The following is a 12,148-nucleotide window of genomic DNA, read 5'->3' as shown; positions in this document are numbered from 1 at the left end:
TCGCTGTTTTTTCCACAAAGGGTAACTTCCAGATTGAGTTGGACCTGGTCAAACTCTTCAACTTCCCTCGGGCTGCTGCCCACTGTTCCTCTTAGCCAATTCTCCCCTTCACTTGACCTGCACCTCCTTGTGTTAACTAACTATCCCCCCGCCTGTGAGGCAGTACCACCAGATGCAGAGTATGTGAGGTTTTGGAATCAGAAACGTAGGGGTTCGAATCCTGACTCTTAACCCACTCGGTATGATCTTCAGCAAGGCATTTAACCTCTCTGCACCTCAATCCCCAATCATAAAGTAGGTAGTAATGAAAAAAAATGAACTCACAGGACTGTTGAAAGCACCCGGTATACGGTGTCTGGTGCACACACACAGGCTAGTAATAATTTGTAGCTATTCTTAACATCATTCCACAGCCGAACTTCTCAAATGATAGTAACGTCATATGAAATGTTACAAGGGTTTCAAATTTGGGGATTTTCTCAAGTTTCTTTCATACATGAGCCATGGCAAAGGCTCTGAATCTTAAAGCTTCTTCAGCCTTAGAGACTGTCCTCCCCTCTGCTGGTGGCATGTGACCAAGTGGGACACTCATGCATGGCTAGAGGTAGTGTGACTAACACAGCTCTTTCAGAGAGGGTCACATCCCCAGGGAGGAGACAGGCAGCATCAGCAATCTTTAAATACTCGTTCAACCGTGAGAGCTCGAGCTGCCAGCCTCCCCCGTTTGAGAACCAGGAACAGGAAGGGGCCCCCACCGAGGCCAGGCAGCAGGTGTGCAGGCATATTTGCAGGGAGGACATTCCAGGCATGTTGTCCCTGGAATGTTGTCCATGTGGGGTTCTCAGCCTGAGGAGGTTAAGACATTTGTAGGGTCTTTTTGGTTCTTGCAGCACCTGTGAGGTGAGAGGCTCTCCTGACATTTAGTGGGCGGGGTCCACAGGCGCCATATATCCTGCATTGCTTGGGACAGTGCCACCCAGTGAAGAACTGTCCCTCCCGTAATGCCAATAACATTTCTTTTGAGAACCATCCGTGGGGTTCAAAAAGCCTTTGCTATTGTTCCCCATCCTGGTAAAGAGGGCTTTGCTCCTTTGGCCCGGACGCTGGGCTACAATTAGAGGTGTTGCTCTCCATGCCTCCTTCCCTGGGCTCCACGTCACTGCTCACTTGGCTGCCAATGCAGACGGGGCAGAAGGCAAATGCATCCTGTCTGACCTATAAAGCTCTGCCTTCACACCCCTATGTGGTATCTTTGCTGGTGAACTGCCATTTGACATCTTGCCTCCTGGCTGATGCCCCAAGAAAAGCCCACGCAAGGAAAAACTCCCTTGGGCCTCCCAAGGGGAATATAACCCACTAGCTCCATGGCCTAGTAATGCCACCGACCCTCCCCCAACTCTTCCCACACATCCCCAGGCCTTGGAGAATGCCAAATATGGAAGACCCCTAAGTCTCGTCAGAAAAACCCGAGAAAATAACAATTCATGAGTCAAAACTTTCTGAGTGCTTGCTATGTGCTAGGCTCCGCGCTAAGCATTTTACATGCATTATGTCACTTAATGCCAAGTGACATAAAATAAAGATCACCTTAGAAAAAGGCAATAGCATTCGTGCTAATCGCGCCCCTCAGCCTTTGTGGGCGAGTGTCTCCTGGGCTGAAGCTGCACTCCGGGCCACCTGCGCTCCCGGAATCCCTCAGGTCTCAGTGGCTTTGGAGGCCAAGCAGCTAAATTCACGTGTCCAGGACACACACAGGGCAGGCTTATCTCTCACATGTCTTCTGCCATTAACAGAGATAAATCCAGGGATTGTCATTACGGTAATGGCCTCTGTGACTAAGAGGAGTTAAATGGAAAGTCAGTGAATGTCAAATATCTTGAAAAATCTATTCACCATGAAGTCACCTTCTAATGTGTTCTGAGGAAATAGTAATATCCATTTTCACTCCAGACACTACTCTCCATGGTAAATAATATCACTACGCGACTCTACCCTGTAAGTCCACAGAAATTGCTTCTCATTATTGTCAGAGCACATCAGTTACCAATAGCGCCTCTGGGCAGCCCTCGTCATGGCTCTGAGTAGAAACATGCTTTACTTCCATTTTTCCCGTCAAGCCTCTCAGCCCTCTACATATTTAATTGCCCCGTCTGGCAGTGGGCCTGCTTTCTTCGCCCTCCTCTCCGAAGCTCTCATGGAGAAGTCGGCTTCTCGTCCGGTCTCAGCCTGCACGTCGCCCTCCTTGAGAAGCTCCTCAGCACCTGCCAAGGGCTCCTTCTATCCCTTCAAAAACACTGGGCTCTGGTGACCCAGATACCTGACAAAAGTGCTTTCAATCAAAACAACAAAAACCCACTCTGGGCTGTGTGCTGTATTATAAGCACCTTTCATACATTATCTCATTAAATCCCCTGTGAGGGAGGTACAGTTACTTTCTCCATTCTCCATTTGGGAAAACTGAGGCACAAGGAGGTTAAATAACTCGCCCAGAGTCGCTTAACAAACGAACGGAGGAGCTGCAGCCACCAGGACGGAGTCTGCCTTCGCTTCCGTTCTTCCGGAGGCCCTGGGCTGGGGGTGAGCTGGGCTTCCTCCTTATGTCCCCTCCTGGTCACCGACCTCTGCATCCCTCCCACTCATTCCTTGAAGATTTTAGTTAGTTGGACTCTTTCCAAAGCTACTTCTTCTATCATAATTCTTGCTGCTTTGCAATATCCAACTAGACTTCGGGGAGTTGGGCTCCAGAAGACACCACCCATATAAACCACAGCAGGAAGTGCGGGAGCCCGAGGGGTAGCTGCCTGGCAGGGAGATGCTCCTCCCCAAGTGCTGCCCCCCCCCCATTATTTCAGCTCCTCTCCTCCAGTGACTTCGCTGCTACTGTCTTGGCCAGCCAGCCCGTGTTCAGGCCGCCACCTGGACATCACCAACATCTCCCTCTGAGCCCACGGTCTCCTCCCCTTCCAGCTCACTTTTTCTAGGTTCACAGTTCCAACAATTCTTGGACCACCCCAGGACTGACAAACCATTGTTCCTGGCACCTTGTTATTGCCCCCCACCCTTCCCTACCTCCTGCCCTCTTACCCAACTTAGATTCCATCACTGTGTTACTCCCTGTGTAGACCTTCAGCATCCTCAACCCGCTCTCCCTTCATTGTACTCAGTTGGCAAAACCCTAAGCCTAGGGCTTCCATGGTGGCACAGTGGTTGAGAATCTGCCTGCCAATGCAGGGGACACGGGTTCGAGCCCTGGTCTGGGAAGATCCCACATGCCGCAGAGCAACTGGGCCCGGCCCGTGAGCCACAACAACTGAGCCTACGCATCTGGAGCCTGTGCTCCGCAACAAGAGAGGCCGCGATAGTGAGAGGCCTGCGCACCGCGATGGAGAGTGGCCCCCGCTTGCTGCAACTAGAGAAAGCCCTCGCACAGAAACGAAGACCCAACACAGCCAAAAATAAATAAATAAAATAAAGAATTATTCTGCCTTCCTCACTGAATTACTTATAAAAAGCAAACAAACAAACAAAAAACCCTAAGTCTAGTGCAAGCCAACTCTCCCCTTGCTCCATACCTGCACCTGAGCAGTTAAGCATGACTGAAGAAAACAACCTTGCTGACTGGTCTCACCTTAGTCGTTATCACAGGCCTCAGCTGGGCCTCCCCAGTGCTGCCTGGCAGCCTGCTGTATTTCCCTAATCCACTTAACTTTCCCAGGATCATTTCACCTGTTCCTCTCTCTTCAAACCTCCAACACCTCTCTTCCTCCTTGACAATTCTTGGCTGATAAATTCACTTCCCGATTTACTGAGAAAATCTGAGCAATCAGGAAAAGAATTGGCACAAGTTTCTACCATCACGTCTACATCTTTCTGCACTTATGTCCATGTACTTTACCTTCCCACCTGTGGCTATGCATGAACTGTCCATCTTCTACCTAAAGCCAACCCCTCCACTTTGCACTATAGCCCATCCCCTAGTGCCTACTCAGTGACATTGCTTTCATAACAATTTTCCTTATCCACTGAATCTGTATACAAACACGGTGCTATTTCTCCAATCAAAAACACAAACAAACAAAGGCCCTTTGATCCCACATCTAAATCAAACTACTGCTCTATTTTTGTTCCGCTTCACAACAAAACTCCTTAAAATGGTTGTCTTCATTCACTCTCTCTCATTCTTCTCCTCTGTGTTTTTTGGGGGTTTTTTTGTTCATTTTGTTTTGTTTTGTTTTGCCATGCTGCGGCTTGCAGGATCTTAGTCCCCCAACCAGGGATTGAACCTGGGCTGTGAAAGTGCCATGGTCTAACCACTGGACCGCCAGGGAATCCCTTCTTCTGTCTTTTCTTAAATACATCACAAGTAGACTTTTGTTCTCTCCATTCTACTAAAACAGCTCTCGCCAAGGTCACCAATGACCACTCAATGCACAATGCAGTGGTAAGTTCTAATTTGGCCTTCCAGCAGCATTTGACCCAGATGCTCATACCTTCCTTCTTAAAATGCTTCCCTCGCTTCCCTTCCAGAGCACCACTCTGTCACCATCTGGTCATCTCTGTCTCCTTTGCTTGTTCCTCCTCATCTCCCTCAACATGTAGATGCTGGAATCTCCTAGGGTTTCAGTCTTTAGGTCTTTTCCCTTCTCTGGCTACAACCAACCCTCAGGTGACAGCTCCACCTGGCTACACCTCCCCTCTGACATCCAGACTCGTGTAGTCAGCCAGCCTCCTCGCTCTCCCTGGGACACGCTGAGCACACCTGCTCCCTGGCTCAGTGCCTGCTGCCCTCTCCTCCAGGATTCTGTCCCCTAGAGAGTTTGTTCCTTTCAGTCTCTACTAAAGACCCACCTCAGAAGTAAGCCCCTCACTGCCCAGTTGATCTAGCACGGAACCACCATTACCTTCCCCACCCATTCTCCCTACCTTCCACCCCAATGTATTTTTCTCCATAGCACTTATCTTTATCTGGAATATTACAGACTCAGTTGTTTATTTGTTTACATGTGTCTCCCTTCCCTGGAACCTAAATTCCGTGAGAACTCGGATTGCTCTTTCCTATCGTGTCAGGTTCATAAGTGGGCACTCCTTTTAAATGTACTTTGACTGAATGAATGAAGTCGGGATTTGAATCCACACAGTCTGACTGTGGGGGCATTGTTCAGAACAGTAGAAGAGAGACATCCTTGTCATGGAGGACTCCAAAAACTATTTGAGAATTTGAAGGATTGGAGGTCCCACCTAGTAAGGACAGAGTCAGAAAAACAAAAGCTGTTTTTCATGACCTTATTTTTGCTGCCTGGCTGGTGGGCTGAGAAGGCCAAGTTACACATCTGTGTTGCTACGAGAGATGCAAAACACCCCTGAATCCTGAGAACATGTGGTTTGACCTGACAACTGCACCCAGAGATCACTATGCGCTTCTTATGAATCTTTTCTTTTAACTCGTCAATTTCTATTTCAACGGCCATGTGCTCACCCTACCTCCTACTCCTGCCCTGAATTATTTTCCCCATCTGAGCACACCTGTGCCCACCCATGGACAAATCTGGGCCCATGCAGACAGTACCATCTTGCCCTGCTTAGTTGGGAAATGTGTCCGTAACGCTATAACCACAACTGCCATCTGAGCAGAGCTCGATGGAATTAGAGCACTCATTGGTCTATTAAAGTAAGGATGGGTTTTTCAGCCCTGCTGCTCTCTCAAAAAATAAAAAAGCCAACCTTTTTTTTTTTTTACTTTGCTTTGCATTCACCTAGATATTCGTGCCAGGACCTGCATGAGAAAAACACTTCTTTCTGACCCCTGTAGTGATCAACTGGTGCCTTGAAGCAGGAAATTTGATTACCCCCATCTCAGGCTGAGACTCTGTTTTACCAATCACAAAATGACTCATCCCCTTTTTAAAAGCCAGCTGTGACCATTGACTCTGTGACCTCCCATGGTGGTGAATCCAGTTTAAAAAATAATAATGATAAAATAAGCAAGGTTATCGAAGCTATTAGGCTTCAATTCTCAACCCTTTGGGGGCTGGAGGAAGTAAAGCAAGTTGGCCAGACCCGAGGAGTTGATGATACACATTTCCCTCCTCCAGAAGCATCTTGTAACTCATCCTACCCCAGCAGCGACTTCCCAGGACGGCTTTTCTCTCTGCTGTTTCCCGTCAGCAAGAACGTGCTGACACACAGGCTGATGAGCGGCCCCGAAGCTCAGCCCGTGTGTCCTTCCTGCCTCGAACCCCACAGCCTGTCATCCCCTGTGGTCACACGGCTCCGGCTCATTCACTCACCGCTCACACAAATCTAGATGATGATCAAAGGAAAACCCCACCTGCTCACCCCTGCCTAGACCGGCGCAGGGATCGGCCAAGCGTGCTTGTGAAATATTACCAGATTCTAATCTATTTTTCACCCAGCTCGCTGGCTCGCACACTCATCCTCTCTTCTCTCATCTTTCAAATAAATAAATAAATAAATGAATTCTGGGCTGGCTGAAGATTTCAGCGCTGTGAGTGCTGTGCAGATGGATCCTGCTGAAGCTGGTGCTGGCTCTCTAGGGAGCAGCATGAAATGCTGGTTTTCAAAACCTGAGCAGCGTGTCAACGGCAGCTAAAAAGGAAATGCAGATTGGTGCTCGGTGTTAATTGTCTCTTCCTCTCTTCTTCACACACTTCAGAGGCTGTGTGCTGGCAGAAGACAGGAAAGCAGGCCTGCCCCCTCGTGGGGTGGGCTTTTTTTCTTTCAAGCTGGACTGAGAGAATAACACCTAGAATCCAAGTCAAAACATGGAACGGGTTTTTTTTTTCTTTTTTCCTTTTTCTTTTTTTTCCAAGTTCTCATCTGATGAAAGTCAAGGAGGTGGCACCGAGCTCTTCATGAAAGTAAGATTCTGCTGAGGGGCCGATGAGATGTGACACAGAGAGGGGAAGCAGGATGTCTTTGTTTTGAAATGACAGGCGATAAGCTATGGGGGTGCCTGGTGAGATTTTAGTCCATAACTAGGTAGCAGCCTGTCAAACGTAGGCCCCTTAAATGCATCACAAGAATTCTCACTTGAGATGATTTCAATTCCAGCTCTGCGTGTGTGAGTGTATGCACGCACGCATAGCAAACATTAATTGAATGCCAGAATCACGGCTGTGTCCTGTTAAGGGTACAACTGTATTCACGCTGGGGCCAGAGCTCTAATTCCCTCCATCACCTTCCTTTCTTAGGCAGTGACAAGGTCAGCCTTAGGACCACAACCCAAGCTCAGCGCCATTTATTTGCATCCCTGAAGACTCATGTTAGCCTTCTCCGAAGACGTTCATCAAGCAGAACTTTGATTGACAGTCTTTTCTTTTTTTGTGTTTTGTCTAGATGAAGTGGGGTTCTTTGAATCTGTGCAGTTCTGAATAAGATGGGGGCAATAGAGAAGCAACTGGAGAAATGGACTATCAGCAAGGAGAAAAGAAGAATCTGGAACCTTTTTTTAAAATCAGAAAACCCCGGGGCCCCACCTGAGCCATGGTTCCCCCGTGTCTCCACGCATTCATGAAAAGGCTGTGTCTCCCTGCTGCTGATGCTGGAGTGCCAACCCCATTCTAGCTTGCCAATTGGAGGCAAAGATAAGCAATCATGAATGAAAACAAGTTACTGTCTGGACCCATTTTGTCCTGCGTGACCAAGGACGTGCAGATGAACTGGTCCCCACCCCTGCTCTTCACCGGCACGACCAAGAAGAGCATGGAGTGGGCACTTTCCAAAGAAATGAACCCCTCCTGTTGTTGCCTCCAACTCACCTGGGTGGTGGGCTCCACACTCCAGCCTCTCCTAGCACCTTTCCTAACCGGGGCAGAGAGTGGTCTCAGCCGAGGATGGGAAAACCATGAGCCGGATCTTGCTCCAAGTACAAGTGGCCTCACTCAAGCTGCATGTGTGAAGGAAGCAGATAAAGAATGTTCTTTCAAGGAATTGGCAAGGACAGTTGTAGGGGTTCAAAGGGGACCATCCTGGCTGACCCCTCGCCCCCAGAAAGAGCTTCCCAGGCTAGAAATGGGGCTCAGGTATGGGACACAGGACTGGACCACTAGGTCTCTCTCCTTAGAAGCACCTCCTCAGTCTGAGTCCAGTCGGTTACCTGCCACCTTTCTGGGTAGAGTCCAATTTCCCAAACCTATTCCCCCCGCCCCCCACAAAAGGGAGTGGCCTCCATATGCAGGTCACCTAGACAGAATCATCACAGTCATCACTAATAAATGGAAGTAGTGATGGCTGCCATCGTGGACCATGATGTTGGCTAATGGGCTTTAGGGCATGACTCAGCCTTCCCAGCCCTGTGTGCAGGGGAGAGTCTGTCTCCTGTGGGGAAACCCCAGAGTAGATGTCTATGAGCTTATAACCCACTATCCCCAGAGTGGGGAATGGAATGGGGCTGATGCTTTATTTTGTCTCAACATTTTCTTGATTCCAGTGGTTTGTTATGTGCCAGCCAACAAGAGCCTCAGGCAAGGTCTGGAAGCTGCTTAAATGTCACTTGCCGCCTAGTGAATGCACAAGGGAGCTGTTGTCACAGAGACACTGCCTCCGTTTAGTGACATAAGCTGGCAGCTCTATCCAAGGGGTTTGCATGTAGCCTGGTACCAGGATGACCATGGCAACCAAAAGAGATGACAGGGTCCCTGCTGTCAGTCCAGCCCCTCCCATAGGTGACCAAAACAGAGCCACCTTAAAGCAGTTTTCCGAAGCTACGGGATGGGAATCAGAACTGAGGTTATTCGGCAGGAAGACCTGATTGGGGGGCGGGTGTTGACTGAGATGGGACATGAAGTGATGGAAATGTTTCTGGAGTGATGGAAATATTCTACTTCTTGATCGTATGTGGTTTATATGAGTGTCATTGTGTAAACACTGAGTGTCATTGTCAAAAGTGATCAAACTGTACACTCCGTTTCACTGTACGTAAATTATACTTTCATTATAAAAAAGCTATTCTACTTCTCCTACAGGAGGCCACAAGAGAGGCAATTTTGATATTCCTTACCTTCAACCTACCTTTCTGGTACCAGTTGAAAAAGGGCAGCCCGGAAGTTCCATTCCTGGCTCCCTGGGCCCCGCTCTGTGCAGTAGATCATGCCTAGGACCTGGAATCCAAAGCCTGCATCTGAAGCCCTGTCTCCCACTCACCACACCTGTGACTTTTGGATAGTCTCTTCATCTTCTGAGGTTCTGTCTCTTCATCTTTAAAATGGAAGGTAATGATCCCTGCCTCTAATATTATCAGAGGAAACAAAAAATAGTGTTTCATAAACTGGGAAGAGCTGTAGGAATACAAATTGTACACTGCCTCAAAAAGATCATCACTATTTAGACACATACCTAAAATGGACAAGCTCCTCAGTGTAGTGTTAAAAACTCCAATTGGACAATCTGCTATGAAAACCTCCATAACCAAGATATAGCTAAACAATCATAAGCAGTGGTATGAATTTTAGTCCACAGCCCCCAAGTGTGAAATAATGTTCTATCTCCTTATTTCTTTAATCATACAATCTATTCCAAGCTTCTACTGGCTTGAGAGGCAGGAAGTTTACTTTCAATCAGTTTAGGGGTACTTTGATTAACCCCAAGCATAGACTTTGCCATCTGACACCCTCAGATTAACCATGTACTGTGGGACTGGAAAACATAAGTTCTTTACTCTCTCTGCCATCATGCCTATGATGGGCATTGTAAAGTAAGACTTACTACAGCTCTGGCTTCTCCCTACAGGCTGCGGAAATTAGATGTTAACACTTGCTAGTAATGGTATATATATATGTGTGCATATAAACATGACATATGTAAACATACACACATACATATATAAACATAATATTGGCAACATCTCCAGCATTTAGAGCCCCCCACCCATAAATCACAATACAAACTGATGGAGGAAGGTAGACTTAATGAATGCAACTCATTTCAAGAAGTATGTGAGGAGAAAAACTGCCTCCTTAACCATAGACAATCAGATGCTCTCAAACTGAATGAGATGAGCAGATTCAAAAACATGATATGAACAACTCTTAAAATAACTTGAGTTGAGAGCTGTTTTCAGTTATTGAAATGGCTGCCAGTATGGGAGAAGGAAGAGAACAACCCTAGGGCCATCCCAAGGAGAGAACAAAGACTAATGGGTTGAAGTCACAGAAAACACAGTAAAAGTAAAAAAGATATTTCCAACAAAATTTGTCCAACAGTGAAATAAGCTCTTTCTAAGGGTGATAGAAATTCCTCAACACTGGAGAATTTCAAAGAGGCTGTGATAAGATAATATAGATGTTGGACTAGAGTTTTTCTACGTTCAATGCTAATTATTTATCATTCTTATACTAGAGAAGAGATTCAAATTTGCCAAAGAGTCTCTTCTTAGAGTTATCAGGCAATAGCCAAGAGTAAATTGCCCTGAAAGAGAGAAGTAAGAGCACAGAGGAGCCTCACAATAGGCCAGCAGGGAGAGATGTTTAGACTCTACTGGCTGAACCAGTGGTCCCATTAGGAGCTTGTCTGGCGATCCCAGGCAAGGTATCTTGAGAGGCTACCTTGAGCCCAAAGTGAGCTTCTGTCAGTATCCAAAGAGTACAGTCTGATGATCTGAAAAACAGCCACAGGAGACTCTAGACAGTATAAAGGCCCATCCCCAGTCTGGGATTCAAAATAAAGATAGAGTTGCAACCAGGGGTAGTCATGCTAATAAGAAACTTAAGCAGTGGTTCTTAACTGTTTCAGGATCCCATACCCCTTTGAGAGTCTATGAAAGTTATGGACCCTCTCTGAAGAAAAATGTACATTGGCACAAATATACACCATCACGCTTATAATTTCAAAGGCTTTTTTGAACCCCCTACAGTTCATTCAAGAACTACAGCTTCAAAATACCAGGCACCATCAGTATATGATGATGGATTAGTTTTCTTGTACGAGTCAGTCTTCCCAAAGTCTGAACGACTCTGATAAATAAACATTGTGGTTTCAATCCAGCAAGGTCTAAAGTAGGAAGAAATCATAACCTATTTATCTTTCTTCCTGGTACCTTTCCACTCACAGAGGCTAGGGAAATAGGTAAAGATACCTCAGTAGATAGCTCTTCTGTGCCCCTAGAGGAGAGGAGAGTGTAGGCCATACCTGAACCATCCAAAGGTCAATATACAAAAATATTTTCAGGGTACTATTCACAACCACAGAGAAGTTGACTATCCCCACTCCCCAATTTAGCTCTTCCTATAAGCTGCCCCAGGCTGCTACGCCCAAACAGGTCCAGAGAAAGTATTCACTTATCTTCTTTTAAAATGTCTTCTCCTGGCATGTAAACCAATTTGAGGTTCTTACCAAAAAGCAGTAAACATGGGGTGTTCATTGTCTATTGATGCAAAACAAATTACCTCAAAATTTAACAGATTAAAATAGGATTTATTATCTCACATGTATTGTGGATCAAGAATCTGGGCACAGCTTAGCCAGATGCCTGTATCTCAAGGTCTCTCACAAGGCTACATTCAAGGTGCTGGCTAGGACTGCAGTCTCATCTGAAGGCTTGACTGAGGGAAGACCCACTTCTAAGCTCCTTACATAGTTGTTGGCAGAATTCAGTTCCCCTCAGTCTTCTAGACTGGAGGTCTCACCTCCTCACTGGCTGTTGAATAGAGGCCTCCTTCACTTCCTTGCCATTTGTGTCTCTCCACCACATAGCTCCCAACATGGCAACTAGCTTACTTCAGAGCAAACAAGCAAGCGAATGAAAGAGAGCAAGCAAGATTGAAGTCATAGTTTTTTTGGAATATAATCTCAGAAGTGGCATCTCATCTCTTTTGCTGTATTCTATTCATTAGAAATGAGTCATTAATTAAGTTTTTGTTTTTTACATGCCTTTATAATATAGGCCAACATTCTTCTTCATGAAGGTAAAATAGAACTTATTGACATATTCTTCTGGAGTTTGTCTCACTAAATAAAAATGTTTGAAATTAAAAAAAAAAAAATCACCTCCTCGGAGAGGACTTACCTGACCACCTAAAAAAAAAAAAAAAAAAACAGAAATGAGTCATTAACATCAGCCCAAACTCAAGGTGAGAAGGATTATACAAGGGCATGAATATCAGGAAGGGGCATCATGGAGATCCACCTTAGA

At 46.4% G+C, this 12,148-nt stretch overlaps 1 long non-coding RNA gene across 1 annotated transcript in view; it reads right to left on the bottom strand.

Annotated features, from left to right (window-relative positions):
• Window positions 1–459: 459 nt before the first annotated feature.
• The window catches only part of LOC309630065, a 62,787-nt gene continuing 51,098 nt past the window's right edge, over window positions 460–12,148 (bottom strand). Inside the window, exon 2 of the long non-coding RNA XR_014245400.1 lies at window positions 460–9,244. This is a non-coding gene — a long non-coding RNA (uncharacterized lncRNA). The remainder of the gene's footprint in view (window positions 9,245–12,148) is intronic.

The sequence above is a fragment of the Balaenoptera borealis genome, assembly GCF_965194805.1.
Source record: "Balaenoptera borealis genome assembly, chromosome: 5".
NCBI lineage: Eukaryota > Metazoa > Chordata > Mammalia > Artiodactyla > Balaenopteridae > Balaenoptera > Balaenoptera borealis.
Note: the sequence above shows the minus strand (reverse complement) of the source record. Positions and strands in the feature narration are given on the sequence as shown.